This window comes from Peromyscus maniculatus, chromosome 21 (assembly GCF_049852395.1).
Source record: "Peromyscus maniculatus bairdii isolate BWxNUB_F1_BW_parent chromosome 21, HU_Pman_BW_mat_3.1, whole genome shotgun sequence".
Classification (NCBI taxonomy): domain Eukaryota; kingdom Metazoa; phylum Chordata; class Mammalia; order Rodentia; family Cricetidae; genus Peromyscus; species Peromyscus maniculatus.
The window spans coordinates 48,199,835-48,224,670 of NC_134872.1; the positions used below are offsets into that span (position 1 = coordinate 48,199,835).

At 50.9% G+C, this 24,836-nt stretch overlaps 1 protein-coding gene across 16 annotated transcripts in view; it reads right to left on the reverse strand.

The window, feature by feature from the left end:
- Trerf1 (transcriptional regulating factor 1) overlaps positions 1–24,836 on the reverse strand; it is a 223,077-nt gene that overhangs the window by 133,494 nt on the left and 64,747 nt on the right. For all 16 annotated transcript variants that reach the window (XM_042266730.2, XM_076557706.1, XM_042266728.2 and 13 more), the window contains exon 3: positions 542–628. The gene's annotated coding sequence lies outside the window, so the exon portion shown is untranslated. The remainder of the gene's footprint in view (positions 1–541; positions 629–24,836) is intronic.

Sequence of the window (24,836 nt, forward strand, 5' to 3'; positions counted from 1 at the left end):
CGAGGTGGCTCAGCCGGGAAGAGCACACACTGCTCTTGCCGAAGACCAGAGTTCGGCTCTCAGCACTACACCCCGGATGCCCTAACTCCAGCTCTAGAGGATACCACACCCTCTTCTGGCCACCATGGGCACTACAATCATGCGCACAAATCCACACATAGATACACAAGTTTACACATAATCACAAATAAAATAAAGCCTTTAAGATGACCCATCAGAACTACATTAACACATACCCAGTCACCACAGTGACTTCTGAGAGCCCCAGGCGCTCAGTCCACAGACATCCTTTCACCCTTGGCTGTTTAAAACTCTGAAAAAACAGGCAAGGCAGGACACCCACTACTCTACTTCAGACATTAAAAACCCATGTGTGCGTCCACTGACCATGTCCTAGAGACAGTTTTCCAAAACCCTGTGGGAGTCCAGGGCCACAGCAGCCTTCTGCCTTTCCTGGGCAGTGTCCACAACAGGAGTCAAACACAGGTCCCACGGGTCCCTTGCCATCTCATGATCTGACGCAGAGTCTGAGAGAAAATACCTGTTTCAGGATTACGACGGCTGGTGACTGCTTCAGGGTCGCCTTGCTCCCGTGTCTGCCTCCCTCAGCATCCTCCGGAGCCAGGGCCTGCGGAAGGAACCCAAACAACACGTTCAGGAGATCTGGGCATGGTAGCAACCATGAGGGTGAGGCTGGGGGCGGGGGAGGCAGGGGTAAGCTCTGGAGAACTCACAGCAGACGGGCCGCTCTAGAGGACGACCCACCTCGCTGCCGAGGAAGGCCCCTGGGGCAGGGCAGCACTTAGAAGCAAACGTAAACTCCACTCTGGCTTAGCCAAGCTGCAACCCCGAGTACTCAGCCCAGCCTCTGGCCTTCCAGTTCCATGTTTAACCCACCAGTGAATGATGTCACTGTTAACTTCAAAACACGCCTGAAGCTGGGTCATTTCTCAGCACCCTGCTGCCTGCCGCTCTGACCCCAGCAGCTGGCGGCACACAGTCAGTGCAGTCACTGTCTCCCTGGACCCAGCCTTGTACCGTTCCAGAGTGGGGCGCCCAGTAGGTGCTGTGGAACAGCTGCGAGATTTATTGTGGGTCAAAGAAACAAAGAGAAGAGGGCTGTGAAGGAGGAAGTTGTCCCAGTGTCAAAAATAGTTGAGTTCAGAACGATAAGGGCTGATGCTCTATCGGTGTGGCAACGCGGGCCCCAGGGAGGCCTCGGAGGGACAGCTTCTACAGAAGGCGGGAGCCATCTGCTGCACGCTCTACCCGGAGCCTGTTGTGGGCCAGACTCATCGCTCACAGGCAACAGCAAAGGAATAAAGCTGGAAGACACTACTGGTCTGTCTGTCCAAACGAGGGCCACTGTGAGACACAAGGGTAAGGTCCCAGTCCAGTGCAGGCCCAGGGACTGGAGCATGGGAAGGAGTCTGTGTAGGAAGAGGGCCATTTCTTCCCAGGGGAGGAGGCTGGGCTGCAGATGGGGGCAGTGTGGCAGGTCCAAGGAGCCGCTGGCTGGGAGGCTTCCCAATGAGTGAATGTAGCTGGGCTCTGTCTAGAGGGAGGTTAGCAGACAGGGAGGGGGTTCACTGCAGGAGGGGGTGTGGCACACTTCTTAGCCTGGTATCCCATAAGCACAGCCCCCCCATTGTTGGTTGTTTTTGGTCTTTTGGGGGGCCCCGCTACCCAGCTCCCAAATAAACCACACATGGAGGCTTAGTCTTACTTATGAATGCCTGGCCTTAGCTTGGCTTGTTTCTAGCCACTTTCCTTAACTTAAATGATCCCATCTCCCTTTTTCCTCTGGGTCATTCCCGTTCTCTTCCTTCTGTAAATCTTACTCTTACTCAGTGGAGTCCTCCTCCTTCTCTGGCTACCTCTTTTTCTTCCAAGATTTCTCCTTGTTTATCCTCTCTGCCTGCCTCACTATTGACCGTTCAGTTCTTTATTAGACCATCAGGTGTTTTAGACAGGCACAGCAACACAGCTTCACAGAGTTAAACAAATGCGACATAAGCAAAAGTGATACAACTTAAAATAATATTCTACAGCACACCCCAAAAGCAGGACTCTCGTTATAGTCTCTGCAGCCTGCTACCCTGAGACACAGTTTCGGCTAGAGGTGGTGGTTTTGCTTCGGCAGGGAAACAACCTGCATGACCATGGGGTTCTCAACAGCTTGGGTCTACGATGCTTCTAAAACTCTATTGGGGGGCCACACAGTCTGTGAAGCGTTATTTCCCCCAGGATTCCCACAGGCATGCTTTACATTCCATTGCCCGATTCCACCTGCTCACAAAAACCATGGCTCTAATCTTAAGGGGCAACACACATTTTTAAAAGCACCTACTAAGAGCTGGGTGGACCAGAACACACGTAGGTCAGGGACAACCTCGGCTGTCAGCCCTCAGCTTCCACCTCGTAGACAGAAGGCCAGGCTAGCTGGGCCGGCAGCCTCTGAGGATCCGCCAGTCTCCACCTCTCACCTCGCTGTGAGTGCTGGGATTTCAGGTGTGCACTGCCTTGTCCGCTGCAAGGAAGTGGGTTCTGGAGACCCTAGCACACATGTACACCGCATATACAGGAGAAAGAGTCCAACACGATCCGTGTCTCTGAGCTCACCTCCCAGCCTTCCCTTTTACTATACACACACCCAGGTAAAACTCCACCAGGTATTATTTTAACCAATCTCATTATCCAACTGCTTTGGTTGGCTCACCATTACAGCAAAATTCCAAACTCCACAGCCATCCCTTCTCCGCAAACGGCACCCAGGCCTTTCTTAGACCTTGTTTCTGGGAGGCACTTCTGCATCACCAATCCTTACCTTCACCCTCCCAGCCCCCCTCAGCACCTCTTTCAAGTCCCAGTGATAAGTACTTTGCTCTCCTGAAGTTCTGTCCTTCCTGGCCCTCTCCTGAGGCCCTGCTGAGCAAGCCCTACAATTCATCGGTTTACTGAGCCTTCTCTGGTCTCCCCAGGGCCTCACACAGCCCGCTCACCACCTCCTTTGAGTGTATTGCATTTAGCTTTTCTGGGTAAATGTTCTATCTGCTCATATAGACTACAACACCCTCCATACATGCACACACCTCCACCAGGGCAACTGCAGCTTTATTAAGAAACACTTTTGAGGGCTGGAGAGATGGCTCAGCAGCTCAGAGCACTGGCTGCTCTTCCAGAGGACCTGGGTTCAGCTCCCAGCACCCACATGGTGCTCACAACCATCTGTAACTTCAGTTCCAGGAGATATGACATCCTCTTCTGGCCCCAAGGGCACAAGATGCACAGACATGCATACAGGCAAAACATCTACACACACACACACACACACACACACACACACACACAAGCCAGCACTGCCCACTGCTGAACGGTGTGGAATGGTTCCACAGAGCAGCTGTGATGATCGTGAGGTGTAATTTCAAAGGACTTTCAGAAAGCAGAACTGGGATGGATGCAGGCAGGAGGACACTGGCCTTCTGCAGGCACGTCTATTTTCCTGTGCAGCCCGGCACTTGCTAAACCAATGGGGAAGGGGAGAAGGCAGAGGGGGGCCTTGGCTGCCCCCCTCTTCCTCGTCCTGTTCACTCCGGATTCAAAGCCCCAGTATTCTTCCTTAGCTTCCTATTCACTCAAAGACACACCAATGCCCTGCCTCCTGCGTTCTTCAAAGGAAGCACTTTCCACGTGAGCAGGCTAGCTGAGTGGAGGAGCTGGTGGGCACCGGGATAGTCAGTGCTGGGTGCCCACGTGCTGGAAGAGGAACGCACTACATCCTGGAAATCAGATTCATTCAGCGTCACTTTAGTCTGCATGGGCCACAGGGAACCAAGCCGGGATCCCAGGAGCGGCGAGGGGAGAATGCCGAGGATCATCACCCCTCCCACATCAAGAAGGGCGGCCCTGAACAACACAAACCTGAGAGAATCTGATGGTGGTCTGCTAAGACGCCTGGAAAGAAACCAAGATCTACCCTAACCTAACCCTACGAAGGGGAGGCATGCTCCTCCTGACTTGGCTGAAGTCACAGGAACTCAGGAGTCAAGCCTGGGGTGGAAGCGCGGCAGGCCTTGGCACCCAGCAGCTCTCCGGCCTTCGGTAGCTGGCCTCGCCTCTTTGATTCTGGTCCCGCATGAGTTAATGTAAGGCCTAAATAAAACAAGAAGTATATAAATACATCCTTCACGGTGCCTGGCCTTACATAAGGGACCCACTTCGTGTTGTCCCCCCCTCTTTCCACAACAGTCCTCCCTCGGCACTCAGGAAAGCAAGCGCAGAAGCCGCAGAGGGCTTCCCGGAGACATCTGCAGAGGATGGCAGAGGCAGCGAGGGGGACAGACGGACCAGCCCAGGACAGGTGCTGGAGAGGCTGCCGACCTTGGTGAGGTACATGCTCCATGCTGGGCTCGCACACATGCCCCAACAGGAAGTTTATGAGAAACATAGAAAGAATGCTCACAGGGGCCAGGGGCGTGGCTTAGTCAGGAGAGTGCCTGACTGGGACCCACAAAGGCCTGGGTTCGATCCCCAGCAAAAAGGAAACTGGGTATGGTGGCACACGCCTGTAATGCCAGGACTCCAGAACCAGCAGCAGAGGCGGGGTGGTCCAGTTGTAAACTCAGTCACCTGACTGCCGGCTCCACCGAGGCCTCCACCACCTTCAGCAGGCAGTGGTTTCCCTACTCCCTCCCCAAGAGAGGTTCCTTCTTTTAAAAAAAAAAAAATAATGACTCATTTAGGAAGAGGCAAAAACCAGAAACTTCAATGGTAAAGATAAAAAAGCACCCAGCTCTTTAAACACCTCCCACTCCTGCAGACTTGATAGCGGATCAGTCTCCCCGCACTGGCCAGGCTAGTCTGTAACTGCCGGTATACACAATTCTTCTAGCAAAAACACTTCCAGTAATCTCTCCACTCTCGCTGTCTCGGGGGTTTCATTACAGATAAAGACGGCCTCAGGCCTCCAGCCCATTAGCTTTTGCAAAACAGTAATAAGAAATTAAAGATTTGGGCTGGAGAGATGGTTCAGTGGTTTAAGAGCACTGGCTGCTCTTCCAGAGAACCCAGGGTTCAATTCCCAGCATCCACATGACAGCTCATAGCTGTCTAATCTAGTTCCAGGGGCTCTGACACCCTCACACAGCCATAACACCAATGCATATAAAATAAATAAATAAATCATTTTAAGAAAAAAAAGAAAGTAAAGATTCAAGTCCATGCTTTCAACAGGGTCAAAAATCTCATCTGATGGACCCGAGATGATTCTGAGTTATTAACCCAGGCCTTTGGCATTATGCCAGCAGCCTACTGAGCACGGCAATGGGTTTCTCACGTAAAAAGATGGATCGAAGGGGATGGAGAGATGAGTTACTGCTGTTCTCAAGGAGGACCAGAATTCAGTTCTAAGCACCCTGGTCAGGTGGCCTAGAACTCCCCCGCACCAGGGAATCTGACACCCTCTTCTGGCCTCCATAGGTACTTGTATACACCTACCCACCCATTGCACACAAGTACATGTAATTAAAATTAAAATAAATCTTTTAACAAAGAAGACCTCTGGGCATTAAGATTTACATTTGCTCACAGTATTCAAAGGGAACAAAATTACATAACACTTCAGATTACCACATGAGCTACTGAGTCTTAGGATAAAATGAACCATTAAGATGGTCCAATCAGGGTTCTCAACATCGGCTACATGTTGTCTTTTCTAAGTTCCTAGATCCCACGCCCCAGAATCTATGATACATTTGTTTTGGGGTGGAAGACTGGGTGAGCATCACAGTTTTTTGTTGTTTATTTTTCTTCTAGTTTTCTGTGATTTTGATGTGTGATTAAGATTAAAAATTATTCATGTACAGATTTTTTTAAGTGGGATGGGAGGCGGTTCAGTCTTGTAGGCATGAGAACCTAAGCTCAGCAGAACCTGGGCAGAAAGCTGGGCGTGGCAGCGGACACTCACAGTCCCAGGAATGGCAGGGTGGAGGTGAAGATGGGATCCCTGGATACCCAAGGGCCAGCTAGTCTGGTCCATGTAGTGAAACTCCAGACTAATCAGAGACACTATCTCAAAAAAAAAAAAAAAAAAAAAGTGGGAGGAGCCTGGGTACCAAAACCCAAGGTTTTCCTCTGATTTCTACATGCACATAAACATGCATGAACATACACACACACCGACATACATGCACATATATAAAAAAATTAAAAATAAATTTAAAAACTGGGATCGAGGGGCTGGAGAGATGATTCAGCACTTGCTACTCTTACAGAGGCTTGAGATTTGGTTCCCAGCACCTACCCAGCACAATTACAGTTCCAAACCATCCTTAACTCCAGTTGCAAGGAACCTCTTCCCCTCTTTTGGCCTCCAAAGGCACCAGACATGCACGTGGCGCAGACATACACTCAGGCAAAGTACTGATACACAGAAAATAAAACAAACCTTTAAAACTAAATAAATAAAACAGATCTAAAAAAGTAAGGAAAACTAGGGATGTAGACCAGGTTTAGGGCACTTGTCTAGCATGCACAAGGCCCTGGGTTCCATGCCCAGAACCATAAAAATACATACATACATACATACATACATATGTTCATAAAACAAAAATCACAAATGTTAAAAACTAAGAAACAGTCCAAAGTGATACCAGAAACAAAATCAAAACCAAATTTGATATCAACAGCTCCCAGGCCAGCTCTGCCCAGGGTTCTGACATTCACAGACTTGATTAAAATAATAATAATAATAATAATAATAATAATAATAATAATAATAATAATATTAGGTTAACACAGAGATGCTGATTTTTATTTGTGGAGCATTTTACAAATATCTACCAATTACTACAACCACTTCCTGGCATTTCTACTCCCAACCCACCCCCAACCCCCGCCCAAGGGGTAAACCCTGACCACGACGCTCTGACCTTCATCAGACTGTCTTGCTCACCTTCACCCTCCCTGCTTCTCATATATCAACGCCAATCCAAACCCAGGCCTCAGACAGTCTCCACGCCCTCCTTCCCTACCTTCACACACAGCCTTTCTGAAGTTCCTCCTCCACCACACACTGCTTCCCAGTCCCTCCAACCCCTCCTCATGGGCTGCACTGACATCTTTGGAAGCTACAACAGCCAAGACTCCCTCTCGATCCTCCTCCTAAGTGTTTTAGCTGGCCTCTCTGTCTCCCTACTCAAGGGCATCCCAGCAGCTGTAAACGGGGAACCAGCTCTGAGGCAGACACAGTATCATGGGGTGGAGGGCAGAGGCAGGCACAAGGAGGTGTGTTTCTTTACCTTTCAGTGTGAATTGGGAGCAAACAAGTATCTTTTTTTTTTTTTTTTTTTTCTTTTTTTTTTTTTTTTCGAGACAGGGTTTCTCTGTGTAGCTTTGCGCCTTTCCTGGAACTCACTTGGTAGTCCAGGCTAGCCTCGAACTCACAGAGATCCGCCTGGCTCTGCCTCCCGAGTGCTGGGATTAAAGGCGTGCGCCACCACCGCCCAGCCAAGTATCTTTTTTAATGAATTAAAAACCAGGGGCCAGTGAGATGACTCAGCTGGTAGAGCTTGAACTGCAAGGCCGGACAACCTGAGTTCGATCCCTGGGACCCACACGGTAGGAGAGAACCAACTCCTGCAAGCTGTTAGATCTTCACACAGGTACTGCGGCATGTGTATGCATGCACACACAAACACAATAAATAAACAAATAAATTTTAAAATCCACAGACATAGAGGCACAGGTTAAAAATTAAATGTACAGCACTGTAAATGCAGAAAATCTATCCAGGAAGCTTACGTACCCAAGTTCAAAGTGTAAATGAGTGGATTACAGGTGACATGCATTGTCCTGCCCCTTTCTCCATGTGATCTTTATTACTTCTGACTTCTGGAGTGAAGAGTTCAGACCCAAGGACAAGCACCAGAGCCCACCCAGAAAGCACACACAATAAGCATCGGACTCTAGGCCAGGTCCCAGCATGCACTGCAGAACCACATCCTCCTTAACAAATGGACAATTTCTTCATTAGGCCCTCCAAGCTTCTGTACCCTGCCTTGGAACCCAAGCACCCCTGAGCCATGGTGGGTCCCCAAGAGCAGATGTGGAAGAAGAGTCTTAGCATAAGTAAGGAGCCCTGCACAGGGTCCATCTACAGCCACACAAGCCATGTCCTCTCCTGTGTGTCTCCCCGGACCCCCACCTCTGTCTTCCTCAGGGGCTATCTCTTACCACCACTGAGTCTCTGCTGACCCACAGCCACACACACTCCAATTAACAGGCAACTTACACACCGGCAGTCTAGAAACTCGTCCTCAGATCCCAAGAGGCAGACCACAGGGTTCCCGCCCCACCCCCATCACTCCCTAATGCCTCTGGAAGAAGAGAAGTGAGGGAATATTCGCTGAGAGCTCAGGCCGGGGGATCACAGAGTACGGCGCTCTGCCAGGGAGGACGGGGCACTTGGGTCACATGCCCAGGCAGAGAGAACCCTGAGACACTCAGGCAGGGCAACCCCACCTGGGCCAGGAGGGCCCGAGTGAGGAGCTCAGCCCATGACTGGCAGTGACCACTTCCCTGCAGCTCCATGGGTCCTTCCAGTGTCTAAAGAGGATCTAAGCCAACGGGGTGGGTGGAAGAAATAGGAATAGAGAAAAAAGAAACGAAATTAAGCAACATGACATGGAGACAGGCCAAGTCCTCCCTGTGTAAAAGCAAGTGAGCTGGGTGACTCTGGGAGACGCGAGCTCCCAAAACAGACCATCTGCCAATTATCCAAACCGCTGGGACCCTGAACTTGGAAAGGTCAAAAGAGCCAGCGCAGGGACTAGCCATTCATGACCCCCACGAAGATATCTGTGGTTCTGCTCATTTGTTTTTGTGGCACTTCGGATGGGACCCTGCATCTCAGGCCTGCTAGGCAGTGTGCTATCATGGAGCTACATCTTCAGTGCAAGGCTTTCTGGAAAGCCCTCGTGAGGGCCACGGGCCACGCATGTAGTGCCTGAGAAGAAAGGCTTGCTTTCTTTCGGAAAACACCACTGTTGACTTTTCAGTACGGTTCTCAGGCTGGCCAAGTGGCTCCGTGAGGAAGGCTGCCTGTAAACAACCCTGACCACCTGAGTTTGAGCCCAGGACTCATGATGGAAGGAGAGAACCAATCAGACAAACGTCCCATGTGTGAATGAACCCATACACAACAGGCCTGGGCTCTCTCTGTCTCTGTCTCTGTCTCTGTCTCTGTCTCTCTCTCTCTCTCTCTCACACACACACTACACATACTTTTTCAAAGTTCTCAAATATATCGGCTACCATGGTGGGGTCCCTTTCTCACACTGTTGGCCCTTCTGAGGCTCCAGGGACACCTCTCTCAGACCTTGTGTGGTGGATGGTTTTCCCCACTGGTCCCCGTGTGTTGTACCATCCTAGAGACGTTCCTCAGCCCTGCCTTTAGCCCCATAAACAATTACTTCCTTCGAGTCACCTCAGTGAAACCTTGGAGTGAACAGTGAGTTCAAAGAACACTTAAGACCTACACTTCAAGCACACTGGAGTCTTGCTCGGTATTCAGAACGCCTGTGTCCACAATTCAGGTGACATCCTGGGGCACAGTGAAGTGTCACCTGCCACTGAGTGCCCAGGAAGAGATGTGGGAGGTGGGCGTGGTTGGAGAAGGTCTCATGGAGGAAGTGAGATCTGACTTGGACCTCAAAAAACGAGGTTCAACTAGGTCAAAGGGAAAGGAAGTGGGAAGACTACCCCAAGCAGTGGGCTGGCATGTATGAGCCATGGCCACAGAACGGGTGGGGACCATGATGGAGGGATGAGCCCTGAAGGTGGGGAGTGCAACTGGTTAGGAGTCACGTGGTTGGTCTAAGCCCACCTGCTTCTCAGACCCACATCCTCCATCAGTAAAAGACGTTGAAGACAAGAATAATGGTACCCACCCTCTAGGGATGCTGTAAAGAGAAGATGCTCCTGAAATGCTTGTGATATTTGTTACCTGATACCCAAATGCGTTATTCTTATGCCACAGAAGCTACCCAATGCCCACCCTTAAGATGCAGCTAGAATTTTTCTTCTCCTTTTCTTTCTTTCCTTTGTTAATATCTTTGCCTTTACTTTATATTTTCTTTGTGTGTCTGTGATCATGTGTGTGAGGTATGCGTACATTTCTGCATACGTTGGTCAGCATCAGGTGTCTTCTTCAACTTTTGGTTTTTGAGGCAGCTTCTCACTGAAACTGAGCTTCCAGTTTCAGCTGCCCAGTGAGCTTCAGAAATCCTCCTGTCTCTGTCTCCCCAAGTCTGGGGTTACAGTCACATGCTGCCCTTCCTGGCTTTTTATGTAGGTGCTGGGGATCTGAACTCTGGTCCTCATACCTGTGTGGCAAGCATGATTGACTGAGCCATCTCCAGAGTCCCTTTTTTTTTTTTGAGGCAGGGTCTCAATGTGGTTGAAGATGACCTTGTATTTCATTATCCTCTTGCCTCCCTACTTCCCAAGTGCTGCGATTTTAAGTGTGCACCACCATGCCTGCTTACGTGTTCCTGGGAATCCAACCCAGGGCTTCTTACGTGCTAGACAAGCACCCTATCACCTGGGCCAGGTCCTCCTCTTCCTCCTCCTCCTCTTCTCCTTCTCCTCCTCCTTCTGTCAAGGTCTTACTATATAGCCCAGGGTGGCTTCAAGCTTGCTTGGAAGTCCACACTGGCCCCAAACTCACTATTCCCCTGCCTCCACCTAGTGCTGGGATTATAGGCAGGCCCCACAATGCCCGGCACACCCTTTTCTTCTTTCTAACAGCCTGATGCTAAGGAGAAGTGAGTATTGGCTGCTTGGTCACACATCCTGAGTAGCCGGAGAGAGAGCCAGCTGTGTGGTGGAATACTCAGGTAGCCAGGGGTGGGCACCTTAACTTGCTGTTCCCATACTCTGATCTAGAACATTCTTCAACCACTGACTGTCTCCCTGGGCCTCTGGCTAAGCTGAGCCCAAGGAGCGGCTGTTTCCCCTCCTTCCTCCACGGCCTGAGGGTAAACACACCCCTTCACTATGACAGCTGTTGTCTGGGCCTCTTCTCCCCCGTCTGATCTGGAGGAGGGGACGGCCTCCCCTGCTGCCAACGTGGGGGTACCCCCATCCTGTGATGATTCTCCAGCTCTATAATCAGTACCCTTCACTGCAGTCTCCTGAGCTGGGCACACGGTCTGCACCCAGCACTTCCTGACTGGCAGCCGTCTACCAGACAGACATGGCTGACATCACAGTCCTGTTTACCCTCAACTGCTCAGCGGCAAAACAACAATAACAACAAATGGCCACAATCGACACTCAAGCGTCCAAATGGGCAGAGTGGTACACATCTGCCATCCCAACACGGTAGAGGAAGAGGCCAGCCTGGGCTAACAGAGGTGGGGACTGGGGAGACAGTGTCACTCCAGTGTTTGCCTTGCAAGTCTTAGAACCTGAGTCTGATCCCTAAGCTGGGTGTGGTGGCACATGCTTTTATTATTATCATTATCTATTCTTCTCTCACACATCACATCCTGACTGAAGTTTGCCCTCCCTCCCCCCTCCCGCCAAGTCCCACCCCCCACAACCTCCCCTCTCCCCCAGATCCACCCCCTCCTCCGCTTCCCTTCAGAAAAGAGCAGGCCTCCCCCGGATATAAACTTGGCATAACAAGTTACAGTCAGACCAGACACATCCTCTCACATTAAGGTTGGACAAGGAAACCCAGGAGGAGGAAAAGGGTCCCAAAAGGAGGCAAAAGAGTCAGAGACAGCCCTTGCTCCCTGTAAGGAGCCCCGCAAAGAGCACCAGGCTACACAGCCATCACGTGCATGCGGAGGACGTGGGTCAGACCATGCAGGCTCCGTGACTGGCAGTTCACCCTGTGAGCCCCGGGCGGGCCTGCTTAGCTGACTCTGCGGGCTGGATTCTCCTGGTGTCCTCGACCCCTCTGGCTCCTCCAGTCCTTCCTTCCCCTCTTATAGGGGATTCCCTGAGCTCTGCCTGATGTTTAGCTCTGTGTTTCTGCATCTGCTCCCATCAGTGGGGAATGCTTTTATCACGGCATTGGTAAAATGAAGACAGGCTGGCAGATCCAGGGCTCCAAGGCCAGCTAGCCTAAGCCTACTCAGCAGCTCCAGGTCAAAGAGAGACTTTGTCTTCAATAAAAGCAAATCAATATGAGCAGATAGGCAGCGAGGAACCAAACATAAAGTTGTCCTCTGTCCTCCACACATACATACACGCCCACGTATCAAAAGGCAGGACTCAAGCACCCGCCCTGCCCCCATCCATGCCCCCCAGGGAGTGCAAAGGGGCCTGCGTCTAAGCTTTCAGTCCATCCCAGGACAGCTCCTCTACAGAACCAGCAGAGCCGCAGACTCCAGAGCTGTGCCTGCTAGGCGCTCACTGAACACTTCCTCTTGGAGGTCCTTCTCTCTGAGGACCTCAGCCTTAAATCTCACAGCTCTTCCAGGAAAGCAGCAGCTGCTGAGAAGCCTTCTCGCCCTCCTGGTGACTGACAGGGAGACAGGGTCCTCGCTGAAGCAGACTGATATCAGCCTCCCTGCATCGAAGCTCCTTCCTCCTCTCGGTCAAACCCCAGCCTGGAAGTCCTTTTGTCCCAGTCTCCTTGAGCCTGCCTAGCCCTCACGGGGCCAGTTTTGGTTTGATGCAATGCAAGAGCATTTATAGGACTAGCAATCAAGAGGTCCTGGGTTCGTGCCCCAACACGGCAAACAAGCCATTAAGTCCTTACTGTGTGCAAGAGCCCTGCCAGACTAGAAATACCAATCAAGAACCCAGAACTGGGAACCACAGAGAACATGAAGAAGGAAGATTAAATAGGACCCAAGGACTCTCGGAGAAAAGTGAAGCTTGAACTACATTAGATCTGTTATTGGTAATGGTGCTGATGGTGGTGGTTTACTTGTGTTTAATTTAAGAGTCATATTATCTCATGCTGGCCTTGAGCTAAGGATGCCCCTGAATTGCTGGTCTTCTTGCCTCCAGCTCCTAGGTGCTGAGAACCAAACCTTCTTCTGGCCTTCAAGGGCCCTAGTACACAAGTAGAATACATGCATACATGCAGGCAAAGCATTCATACACACAAAACAAAATAAATAAGTCTTTAAAAATAAAAACTTGCCAGGCAGTGACCGCATGCCTTTAATACAAGCACTTGGGAGGCAGAAGGAGGCAGATCTCTGTGAGTTTGAAGCCAGCCTGGTCTACAGAGTGAGTTCTAGGACAGCCAGGGCTACACAGAGAAACCTTGTCTCAAAAGAACCAAAATTAATTAATAAATTAAAATAAAATAAGGAACTTATATGTGCACGTGTGTCTTCATATGGTTTTGTGCATATGAGTACAGTGTCCTCAGAGGCCAGTGAGCACTAGGCAAATACTCAGTCTCTGCACAGGCTTTTGAAGGGTGGGACATCTGTTCTACTTGTTGAAAGACTTAAAAAAGGATTTATTAATTCCTTCCGTTACTTATTTAGTATGTATATGTGTGTGAACCTTTGTGAGTTTATCTCTCTTCCTTTATTATTTTTATTTTTCATTTCTTGTCAGTTATTTGTTTGTTTGTTTGAAACCGTTGGTTCCTAAGTTCCTGGCTGTCCTGGAACTCGCTCTGTAGACCAGGCTGGCCTTGAACTCAGAGATCGGCCTGCTTCTGCCTCCCAAGTGCTGGGATTAAAGGTGTGCGCCACCACTGCCCAGCCCCTTTATTTATTATGTATATATGTGTGAGCCTTTGTGAGTGTGTGTGTACCTTGCATGTGCAGGAGGCCAATTGAGAATGTGAGATGCCTAGAAACTGGAGGGTGGTTGTGAGCCACCATGTGGGTGTTAGGGAACCAAACCAGGGTCTTCTGTAAGAGCAGCCAGTACCTTAACCAATGAGCCACCTAGAGAGATGGCTGCTCCCAGGAGACTTTCTGTAAAGGGCAAACCAAATAATGTTCCAAACAGAAGTTCCTTCAATGTCCTTGCGGCAGCTGAGACAGTACCACCATCCTTCCACCGAAGCCACCGGCATAGTCCACACCCTTCCTACCACCATCCTTCCACCAAAGCCATGGGCATGGTCCACACCCTGCCCACGCTATTCCACATTTCCAAACACACAATGGCTCAGTGTAGCAACCCTGAGTCAAACAGATGGTGAGAGACGCAGCTCAAAGCCCTTCTGAGGGAGCCTGTGATGGCTGAAAAGCATGTCCAATGTCTCCAGTGTCTTGCTAGCACGAGACAGCAACAGTAAGGGACAGCCAGCATCACAGACATGTACCTGTGTGGTCCCATGGGACTTGACTGTCACTGTCTTCAAAGTCAGTGTTCTTATTTTTAAAACTGGGGCCCCACATTTGCATCCGCATTGGGCCCCACAAACTTCAAAGCTGATTCTGAACAAGAGGCAAGGGTGTGGGAAGAGGGGGAAACTTCCTAAAGCTGGTGGGCGTGTGGCTCCCCCTCACTGGACTAGGCCAGGGTTGGGATGGGGGTGGGCACCACCCGTGATGCTCAAAACCAAATCCAAACTGACCTAGACCGAATCCCCTCACCCCCAGGGTTGAAGAGTTGGCCAACCGTGCATCCCTGAAACAGGCAGACAAGCTGAGAGTCGGGGTGAATAGCCGAGGAGACAGACTCAGACTGGAGGTGGGGGCTTCGGGGGGAGGAGTGGGAGGAGGGGGGGTGGGGGGCGTCAAACTGAAACTCTCGATCTTACAACTGTTTATAGGTTCAGATCAAGAAGAGGGGCGGGGAGGGAGGGAGAGGGAAAGGGAGAAACCCATTAACTAAAGTCATCTGCACTGAGACTACTGGTCAACCTTTACCATCTGATCAAGCCGTCACCTTTATTTCCAGCCCATCGAGGACATTCTTATCTCACCCAAACCCTGATGTGCCATCCAGAGAGCCATGATTCTCAAGTGCTGCCTTCTCCAGGGGCCAGAAAGGATCTTAGGAACCACCTCTCAACTCTTGTCCCTTTGGGGAAGGTCCTCCTAAAACTATTAATATGACTTCCGAAGAACCTTGTCAACTCCCCAGCCCACGGCCTGACCTGGTCCAATTCTCATTTCACAAACGAGGAAGCTGAGGCTGTGACAGGGAAGTAACTGGTCAGGGCCACCAAAGAGGGGGCAGGGTCAGAATGCGGAAACTTTGAGTTTCCCCTCTGACCTCTCAATTTCACGAAAAAAACGAAATTCAGGTATTCACTATACAACACCAGCCCTGCCACACACAGACATTATGGTTTCCCGGCCTCCTTGTATGAGTCTCTGGTCCTTTCTTTATCTTCCAGAAAATGAACTCTGGTTGCGTGGGTGGCTTTTAAAGCAATGAACCTGAGACAGGACACACAAAGATCCCAGCAGATTTACTCTCTACTCCACCATTTGGCAAGGTGGCCGAACCAAAACAAAGGTCAAGGTGTGGACCTTTGAAAGGCCCTGACATTTGCAAACATTGCCTCTTCTTTCTTTCTTGAAGATTTATTTATTTGATTTGGTGTGTATTTAGGTCTGTGCCCTGGAAGGCAAGAAGGGGATTCAGATCTCCTGGAAATGGAGGTGTAGACAGTTGTAACCTGTCATGTGGGTGGATGATGGGAATCGAACCTAGGTCCTCTGGAAGAGTAGCCAGTGCTCTTAAGGGCATCTCTGCAGCCCACACCAACGAGATAGTCTGAGCCCTAGGATTACAGACTGTGAGCCATCACACCTGGCTTGTGTGGTACTGGGGATCAAACCCAGGGCTTCAGAGCATTCTAGAAAGGGCTCTAACTACTGAGCTGTGCACCCCACCACCTCCTTCACACCCATGCCAGGACTCCTTGCGGCTCGACGTGTGTTTATCGTTCCCTTCTTTCTCTCCTGCCTTCCATTTCTTCCCTCCCCACCCCTCTCCCTTTCTCTTTTTTCTTTGAACAAAAATATAAACCAAGCATCTTCTGTGTGTCAGGAATGATCCAGCTGCTGGACGTGCAGCAGTGAACGCACTTTGGAGTTTCTAATTTCTAAAGGGAGGAAGCACATTGGATAAATGAACACACGGTGTGCCATACGCTGATAAACACTCTGGAGAAAGAGAGCACAGGGTAGGAAGAGCAGAGAATGGTCCAGAAGAAGGCACTTAGTCCTGGAGGGTCAAGGAAGGTGTCTCTGAAGGAGGTGAGGGACATCAGGGGATGGGGGGGGGGGGGATATTCTAGACAAAGAGTAGCAAGTGCAAAGGCCCTGAAGCAGGAAAAGTCAAAACTAACAGAATCCAGTGTGGTCTGAGTGAGGGACATGGCTAGCTATGGATGCTGAGAGGAGATGAGGAGGAGGTGGGAGCCAGAGTCGGTGGGTCCTGAGGTCACAGCAAGTGTTTGGCCTGTATTCCAAGCATGGAGTGTGCAGGGGAGTAACTGCTCTGGTGTAGTCAGTCACATGACTTCCAGGGCCAGTGTCATCATCAGATAGCCTGTGCTGGGCAGTGGGGGGAGCCGGGTCCAGGAGCCAGGCCTGAATCCAGCACAGCCTCACAGCCATACTGAGAAAAACCCTTCCATTCTCTGCCTCTCACCCCCACAGGTCTCCTCTGTGAAATGGGAACATCAAGCCAGGTGGTGTCTAATGTCCTTTCTGCAAGATTCAGACATTCTCACCTGGACAATGATAGCCCCGAAGGAGCTAAAACTAAACCTCATCCTTGGATATAAGGAAAGGCGAGGAACAGCAGCCACATTTATGAAGCCCCTGACCATTCTCCGACGCTTACCCAACTCCAAACCACCTGCTCACAGGTCTCTAGGCTGAAAAGTCCAGCCGGAGAAACAGCCTCATCCGTCAGTTACATGCTCTAAATGTGATGAAGGGCAGGCTGGTAAAACGGCCCTGCTCGCTGCCATGGCTGATCATCTCACTCTGAGACCTGACTCCCACAAGATGCCTCTCACCGCCATGGCACGCACATGGCTACACACACACACACACACACACACACACACACACACACACACACACACACGCAAGCACGCACAAATTCCACACAGGAGCCGGATGGAGGGCAGCCTGCAGAGGCCGCATCTGCCGCTCTCCCATAGCTCCTTACTTCCCTCAATGGCTGCTTTTTTCTTTTCCTTTGTATTTTTTTTTTTTTTTTTAAAGACAAGATCTCACTGTGTAGCCCTGACTGACCTGGAACTCACTATGTAGACCAGGCTGGTCTTGAACTCACAGAGATCCGCCTGCTTCTGCCTCCCAAGTGCTGGGATTAAAGGTGTGCGCCACCATGCCTGGCCCTTTAATGGCCTTAAGAATTGTTCCATTCCACCTGCTTCCTTGAGGCCCTGCTGTGTTACTTATCATCAAACGGCATGGGAAGGAAGGCTCAACACTCCTCCATCCAGATGCAAGAACAGGTTGTCCCCCCTCCCCCGCCCCCAGTCCTGGGAGCTCCCGAGAATATGGACTGATCACCCATCAGCTCCCAAGAGCATCAGCTCCCAAGAGCATCAGCGTCTCTTCCTAGGCCTCTGCCGTCTGACAGCACCTCTCTCAGGAGAAGAACTGGGTCGACCACTCAGCTGGGGAGCACCCTGAGACAGACTGCGGTGTTACAGACCCTCCTTTGGCCTAGAAGCACCCTGAAGAGGGGTTCTATCTGCCCCACTCCCTGCTCCCCACCGCCTCTTCTATTTTTAGCACGTTCTTTAAACAGTTTCTTTAAGCAGGGCGGAGTGAAACGCTCAGATTGAACAGCCCACCCAGGCACAAGGCCCTGTCATCCCAGCCCCTGAATCAGCCATGAAAACCCTGCATCTTTACGCTGAATGAAAGGAAAGTCAGAAGCCAGCTTTGCCTAGCGTCTTCGGAGAGACTGTTTAGAGGTCCAGCCCAAAGGCCGCCATCACTTTATACACAGTCCTCACTGGACCAGGGCCTGAAGGAAGCTGAGATGCACCAAAGGACTGGGAACAGAGAGCCTGGTCACAGTAGATGCTATGCAGGCCCAGGCACCGCCATGTTGTTGGCGTCTATACTGAGGAGAGGGCTTACCTGAGGGAGCTGGGCTGCTTGTGAGGTGAGGGTAGGAGCAGAGATGGGGGGGCTAGGGCTTGAGGCTGGCTCAGCATACACCTGGTGCCTCAGGTGGGCTACAAAGCTTACCCTGGACACGGAGAGGGCATCCGAGCAAGCCCGATCTTATGGAGCCAGCTTGTCCCACAGAACTGCGGAGGGCAAAAGGGCGGGGTTTCTAGTGTCTGGCATCGGACGGCGTCTTCATCACCACTCTAACGATGTTCCAAGTACTTCCACACACCTGAGTACGCATCACAGCGATGGTAGCCTTCAGATGGGACAGCAAAGCCTCTCCATAGCCCACACAGGCAGCCGTGACCATTTCAGCCAAGAGCAGGTCTTTTTTTTTTCTAAATTTGTCTTTCCCATCCACCCCCTTCCAAGACCCCCAACCCTGACTCCACTCAATTTTACATTATTTCTCTTGCTTTAAAAAAAGGAGAAAGAAAAAGATGGAGGGGGGAGAGAGAGAGAGAGAGAAGAAAAAGAAAAGGAAGGAAGGAAGGAAGGAAGGAAGGAAGGAAGGAAGGAAGGAAGGAAGGAAGGAAGGAAGGAGTAGGTCTTTTAAACATTCACTTTCGGTCCAAGGCTGGGGGAAGCCTTGGAAACTTCTGTTGCTTCCTAAGAACAGCCCAGGTTGAATGAGGAAAGTGACCCTGCCTCGGCATCTGGGGGCCTCGGGAGATCAGAGCAGGGTCCCATTGCACCTGGAGCTTGGGCACACTGAAAACACCACTGTGGACTGAGGAGATGGCTCAGTGGTTAAGAGTATTGGCTGTTCTTGCAGAAAACCCAGGTTTGACTCCCAGCACCCTCATGGCAGCTCACAACTTTCTATAACTCCAGTTCCAGGGGATCCAACACCCTCATCTGGCCTCCGAGAGCACCATACATGCATGTGATGGGCAAAATAACCATACACATTCAATAAAAATAAACTTTAAAAGTTACCCTCCCGGGTGTGGGATCTCCTTAGGGGCAGGCCGACCCTCTTACTAAAACTCCGACCAAAGATTAGAAACCAAAAACAAAACTGAAAAGAGAGGAAAAAGAAGAGCAAAGAGCCGATGACATGGTTCAGCTGTCACCGTCCTCGAAGTGAGGACACAGAGTGCAGACTACTCCTTAAACAGTGGGTTGCTTTTCAACCTTCCCACGGCTTCGACCTGCACACCTCACCGGGTGACATCGGGTAAGTCACCGGCTGCAGTGGACACCGAAGAATGAGTGTCCAGAACATCTGAAAACGCAGAGCAATGAGCAGGAGGTTTACGGAGCTCAGGGGATCTGGGGGGGTTCCGGCGCTTCAGTCCCACCGCTGAACTCAGGAGTATTTAGCAGCACCCAGCCTCCACCCTTTCCAAGCCAGCAGCATTTCCTTCCCCCTCTCCCCAAGAGGCGACAGTCAAGGGGCGAGCTGACAGAGCCCAATGGAACCACTGCTTGAAGTTTAGCTTTCTGAGGAGACATGTGGAGAACAGTAACATACTAAAAATATGTGCATCCAGCGGGGCGGTGGTGGCGCACGCCTTTAATCCCAGCACTCGGGAGGCAGAGCCAGGCGGATCTCTGTGAGTTCGAGGCCAGCCTGGTCTACAGAGCGAGCGAGATCCAGGGCAGCCAGGGCTGTTACACAGAAAAACCCTGTCTCGAAAAACAAAACAAGACAATGACAACAAAATATGCATCTACTTTTTCCTGACCGATTTTGAAAGCTCAGTGTGTGGCTGCCACACTTCAGCCTGTGCATCACTGCCTGGGGCGGGCAGTCGTCCCCCCCCCCCCCCCCCCCCGCACTTTCCTAGTCTCACGGTTGCCTGCCCTCCGACCTGCTTATCTGCGCATGCTCAGTACACCCGCCGAGTAGAGGGCTTCCAGCTCCGAAGAAGCACTAAGATGGGAACTAGAATGTTCCAGGACTCGGGGGGTAGGGGTGGGAGTAGGGGTGGGGGTGGGGGGTCTCCCAGGCAGCAATGGCCACACCCAGAACGCAGACCCATTTCATTACCAGCACGGTGGAGCCGTTACACATTCCACAGCATTTCTCAGAATGAAGTGTGCCAAACACAGGAAAAGGTCAGAGATACTGAGTCTCAAAGGCTTGGAAAGACCCAGAGCCCAGCAGAAGGAGGAGGCAAGGAGGGAAACACAGATGGACCCCGAACTTGTGAAAAGATGCTCCACCTCCCTCATGAAAGAAACGCAACCTAGGACGAACAGATACCAGTGCTCATCCAGCAGAGCGGCCAAGATCAGAGGGTATGACAAAGCCGAGCTGGCAGGGCTGCCTCACTCACGGATGGAGCTCACTGCTCTTCTTGAAAGGCTCTTTCCCCCGTCTGCCGGCATCACAAATGTGGATGTGCGTCTGCAAGTGAGTCCACATCTAGAAACTTACCCTACAGAAACAGCCCCAAATCTGCAAAATGGCGCACATGCAAGGCCACAAGTCTTGATGAGGACCGAAGGCAGGAAACAAGCTCCGTGCTCATCACTGGGGACTGCTTCGATCAATTGTTCTTAGTCTACGAGGGAATGCTACACAGCTCTGAAGAGGAAGAGGACGCTCTCTCAACCAGAGGGAATAATCTTCAAGGTACACTGTAGACAGGGGGCAATTAATCGAAAACCCCTCTGTATTCATACTTCATGTACACCCATAGGTTACCACTCCAGTGACACACAAAAAGATTCATAGTAACAGCTGCTTCTTGAGAAAAGGGCCGGGCAGCAGGAATTCTTTCCCCCACTTAAGATGCATGCACACTCCATGCCACCAACCATCGCTAGGTAAACAGTCAGTCAATAACAAGCAAGTTTGGAGAAAAGGGCTCTCTCCAGTCTTGTGCTCTTAACACCAGCTGTGGCGGGCCCAAGCCGATGCTACGGGTCATTCCCGTGAGTCTCCACACCTGTCCGAGCTCAAATGTTCCAGTCTTCTCGTGTGTCCAAGTGCATATGTGTAAACACGGGTGTGTGCACTCAGGCGCCAGCCACCAGTTTGTTGTTTTTGTTTGATTTAGACAGTGTCTCTCACTGGCCTAGAGCTTGCCCAGAAGGCTCGGCCAGCTGGCCAGTGAGCCTCAGGGATCCTCCTGCCTCTGGCTCCCCAGCATTGGGATTACAAGTATGTCCTACCAAGCCCTGCATTTTTATGTGGGTTCTGGGGATCAAACACAGGTCCTTTTACCAACTGAGATATCTCCCCAAACCCTAATATCCCCATTCTTCATTTTTTTTTTAATCCAAAAGTATATAGTACTTGTCACATCCAAAGCACAAAAGAAACTCACCAGCTGCCTTCTGTAACAGTATTTTAAAGGCATTCATCCTCAACACTACTTCTCTTCATCCTGAAAGGGTGCAGTCAAGGAGATGGCCGGCCACCATCACCCTGGAGCGACAAGGACCGGCAGGCAGAATCCTTTAGAAGGTATTCCTCAGGATCAACTACCAGGGACTTAGGGATACCTGCGCTCTTAATAATGCCTCAAAGCATTGTCAGCCAGGACTGTGCATCACAGAACGGCCTGGACCACGGAACTTCTCAGGAGCGGCAAGAACCCAGAGCAGTCGTCACCCAAGGAAGCGCCCTGCGGCGCAGCCTGCGGCAACATTTTAATGGCTTATTACTCAAGGGTGCCACCGACGGGGCTTTCAATCCCACCCCACCGCCCCTGCCGCTCCGTCATAAAATAACCCTTACATTTTAAGCTGTAAATCAGCATTTGTCAAGCTCTAAATTGGGCCAAGGCAATATTTATTCATCAAAGAGTAAATCTTCCCGGCACCATCATAAATCTGCTTCGTAATTTAATATGCCATCACTCTTACCTGAAGCCTTGTCAAAAAGTGGCCTGGAAGAGGCATGGACCGAGCGGTCGGGTAGTGGTGGGTCTACAGTCATGGTTCCTATGTTCAGTTCTCTGTGCGGGGGAGGGGGTGGGACGGAGAACACGTCCTACCCAGGCTAGCAATTCGAACGCTCATTAAACACCAAGTTGGGGACTGAGAAAAGCTGAATCTCTGAGAGACGCAAAGACTCCTCCAATGGGGAAAAAATGGAGAGGTAAGAAAGACGATAACCAGAGCAGGTGTGGCAGGTGCAAAAGCAGGGAGTGACAGGATGCACATGGGGGGACAGGTCCCTGGAGCAACAGGAAAGGATGGAGAATCTGGCTCAGCCAGTGAAGACGCTTGCTGTCAAAGCCTGACCAGACCAAAGCTACAGTGAAGCCGCCTAAAACAATGGGAACCAGAACTGACAGATTAATGTTATAACCAACAACTGATTCGTAATTAATTCTTGGTTGTTCCACACTGAGAACCTTTCACAGTAGCGGAAGTTTTCACAGCGCCTCCCGCATTCAGCTACAGGACTCCCCGTGGGGCCACCACAGGGGAGTGGAAAGCTCTGCTCTGGGAAGGACAAGTCTAGTTGAGGGTAAGTCCGTCCTCAACAGGCACAAACTTCCCCTTGTGCGCCTTTCTCTGAAGCTTCCAAATGCCCGTCTAAGGAGAGGCAGAAATTCAGCCCGGAGTGTGGCTGCTGGCTGCTGAGCATCACTAGGCGTCTGCGGAGGGATGGCCTCTGCCCCCTCCCTCCTTTCTCCTGGCAGCAGCTCCCTTACGCCCGCCCTCCGCCCACCAGGCTTCACCTTTTACTATGAAGTCACCCCCATCCCACTTCCTCTGCATTTTTCCACAACTGTGCAGCTCGATCCGACCCAAGAGCGTGCTTGGGGCCGGCGTCCACTGGTGGTTAGCAACAGGTGGGTTTCTAAGCCGCACATACTATTAATTTCACGTTCAAATGCACGCTCCTTATTCGTGGGCGAGCAAGGGAGGAAACCCCTCCCCAATACCAAACACTGAAGCCGTTACTTAAATAATTAAACAAAGAGGGAACGTCTTTTTAATAAAAATAAGGGGCGTGGGGGCGCCAGGGTTACATGTTCACACTTGGTGCTGAATTTCTCACGAGAATTTTTACAATCAAAAGATCAAGCTGCTATCGGACATGTACTCGTAAGTGTCCATCGGGAAACTGTTAGTTACTAGGTATTAAAGCCAACAGGGGATGGAGCCCAGCTGATAAGAGTGCTTCCTGGCATCTATAAAGCTCTGGGTTCAAACCCCACCATGGCACCAACCAGGCATACTTGTCATCCAAGCACTTGGGATGTCGAGGCAGGAAGATCAGAAGTTCAAGGTCATCCTTGGATTCATAGGGAGGTCAAGGCCAGTCTGGACTATGTGAGACCCAGTCTCAAAACAAAAAACAAAAACAAACTGCTGGAGGATAACAGGTCGTAGGCTAGACTCGGATGTAGTTCAAAGTTGGGGCTTTGGTTTCATTGTGGAGTTTTAAACATTATGATTATTACACTTATTTATTCACGTGTGCATATACGTGTGGGGGCGTGCAAGAATGCCGTGTGTGTGTGTGTGTGTGTGTGTGTGTGTGTGTGTGTGTGTGTGTGTGTGCGCGCGCGCGCACCAGAGAGTTCACATGGGGGTCAGAAGGGGAGTCAGTTCTCTCCCTCCACTCTGTGGGTCCTGTGGCTGGAACTCAGGTCACCATGCTTGGTGGTCAAGTGCCTTTACATGCAAAGCCATCTCCCCAGCCCACACTGTGGATTTAGAAAAGGCATGAGCAGATGATTTTATTGAGACAGTATCAGAACAAGATGGGGAACAATGAACGAAGCAGGGCTCGAGTTACTTCCCATCTGTACCTACTTGTCCATCAAGTGGTTAGGCGGCGCCCAAACCCCAAAACAGAGGAGCAGAGAGTCTGCCCCTCGGCCACCTGTGCGGCCTCACTGCAGCACTGGCCGGTCTTTTACAAGCGCACACACTGACCACTGACCACAGCCGAGCCCAGCTTCCAGTCACGCAACCCAGCCTCTCTGGATCCTCCGTTCACTGAAACAAAACAAGGCTTGAAAATTAGATTCTGCGGGCTTTACCTCAAAGTCCTACCTACCCTCCCCTGAGTTCCATTCACTTCAAGAATGCCAAAAACAGGCAGGGAGGCTCATGTCTGTATTCCCAGGACTCATGAGGCAAGAGGATTGCCGTGAGTTCAAGGTCAGCCTGAGCTACACAGTGAGTTCTTAGACAGCCGGACTGTGGTATGAGAAAGCATGGCAGTCATCGCCACCACCGGTACACTTCTGAACAGTGGTGACATTGCCACAGTAAGAGTCACTTACGGCTTGGAACCCCCAGGGGGTAGGGACTCTGCTGGAAAGGTGCGTAGGGCCCCTCAGATTAGCTCTGGGCACTAAATAGCAGCTGGGAGCATTCTTGGTTGTGTTCAGCACTGGGCACTGAACCCCAAGATCTGTACCTACTAGGCAAGGACTACACCAAATGAGCTGTGGCTTCAGCCCTCTGGCTTGATTTTTAAAATTGTCTTGTAGTTTTCACATGTTCACGGGTTGACCAACCGAAGCCTCAGAGTATCGCCTCAGCCCTCCATACCACCACTGAACAAAGTTAGAGGAAAAAATACTAAAACAAAATAGGAATGAAGGCAGAGACTGGAAGGTGCTAGGCTGTGCGTCACAGTACCCAGCCCAGTGGCTCAGGTAGGAACCGACCCAGTGCTCAGGGCAAGCCTGGTACACAGTCTGAGGACAGAGACCACGTCAGGTAGACACACAACAGAGCTGGGAGGCAGAATGGTTTTCGGTTTTAGTATAAAACTTAAACTCTTCTTTAAAATAGCCT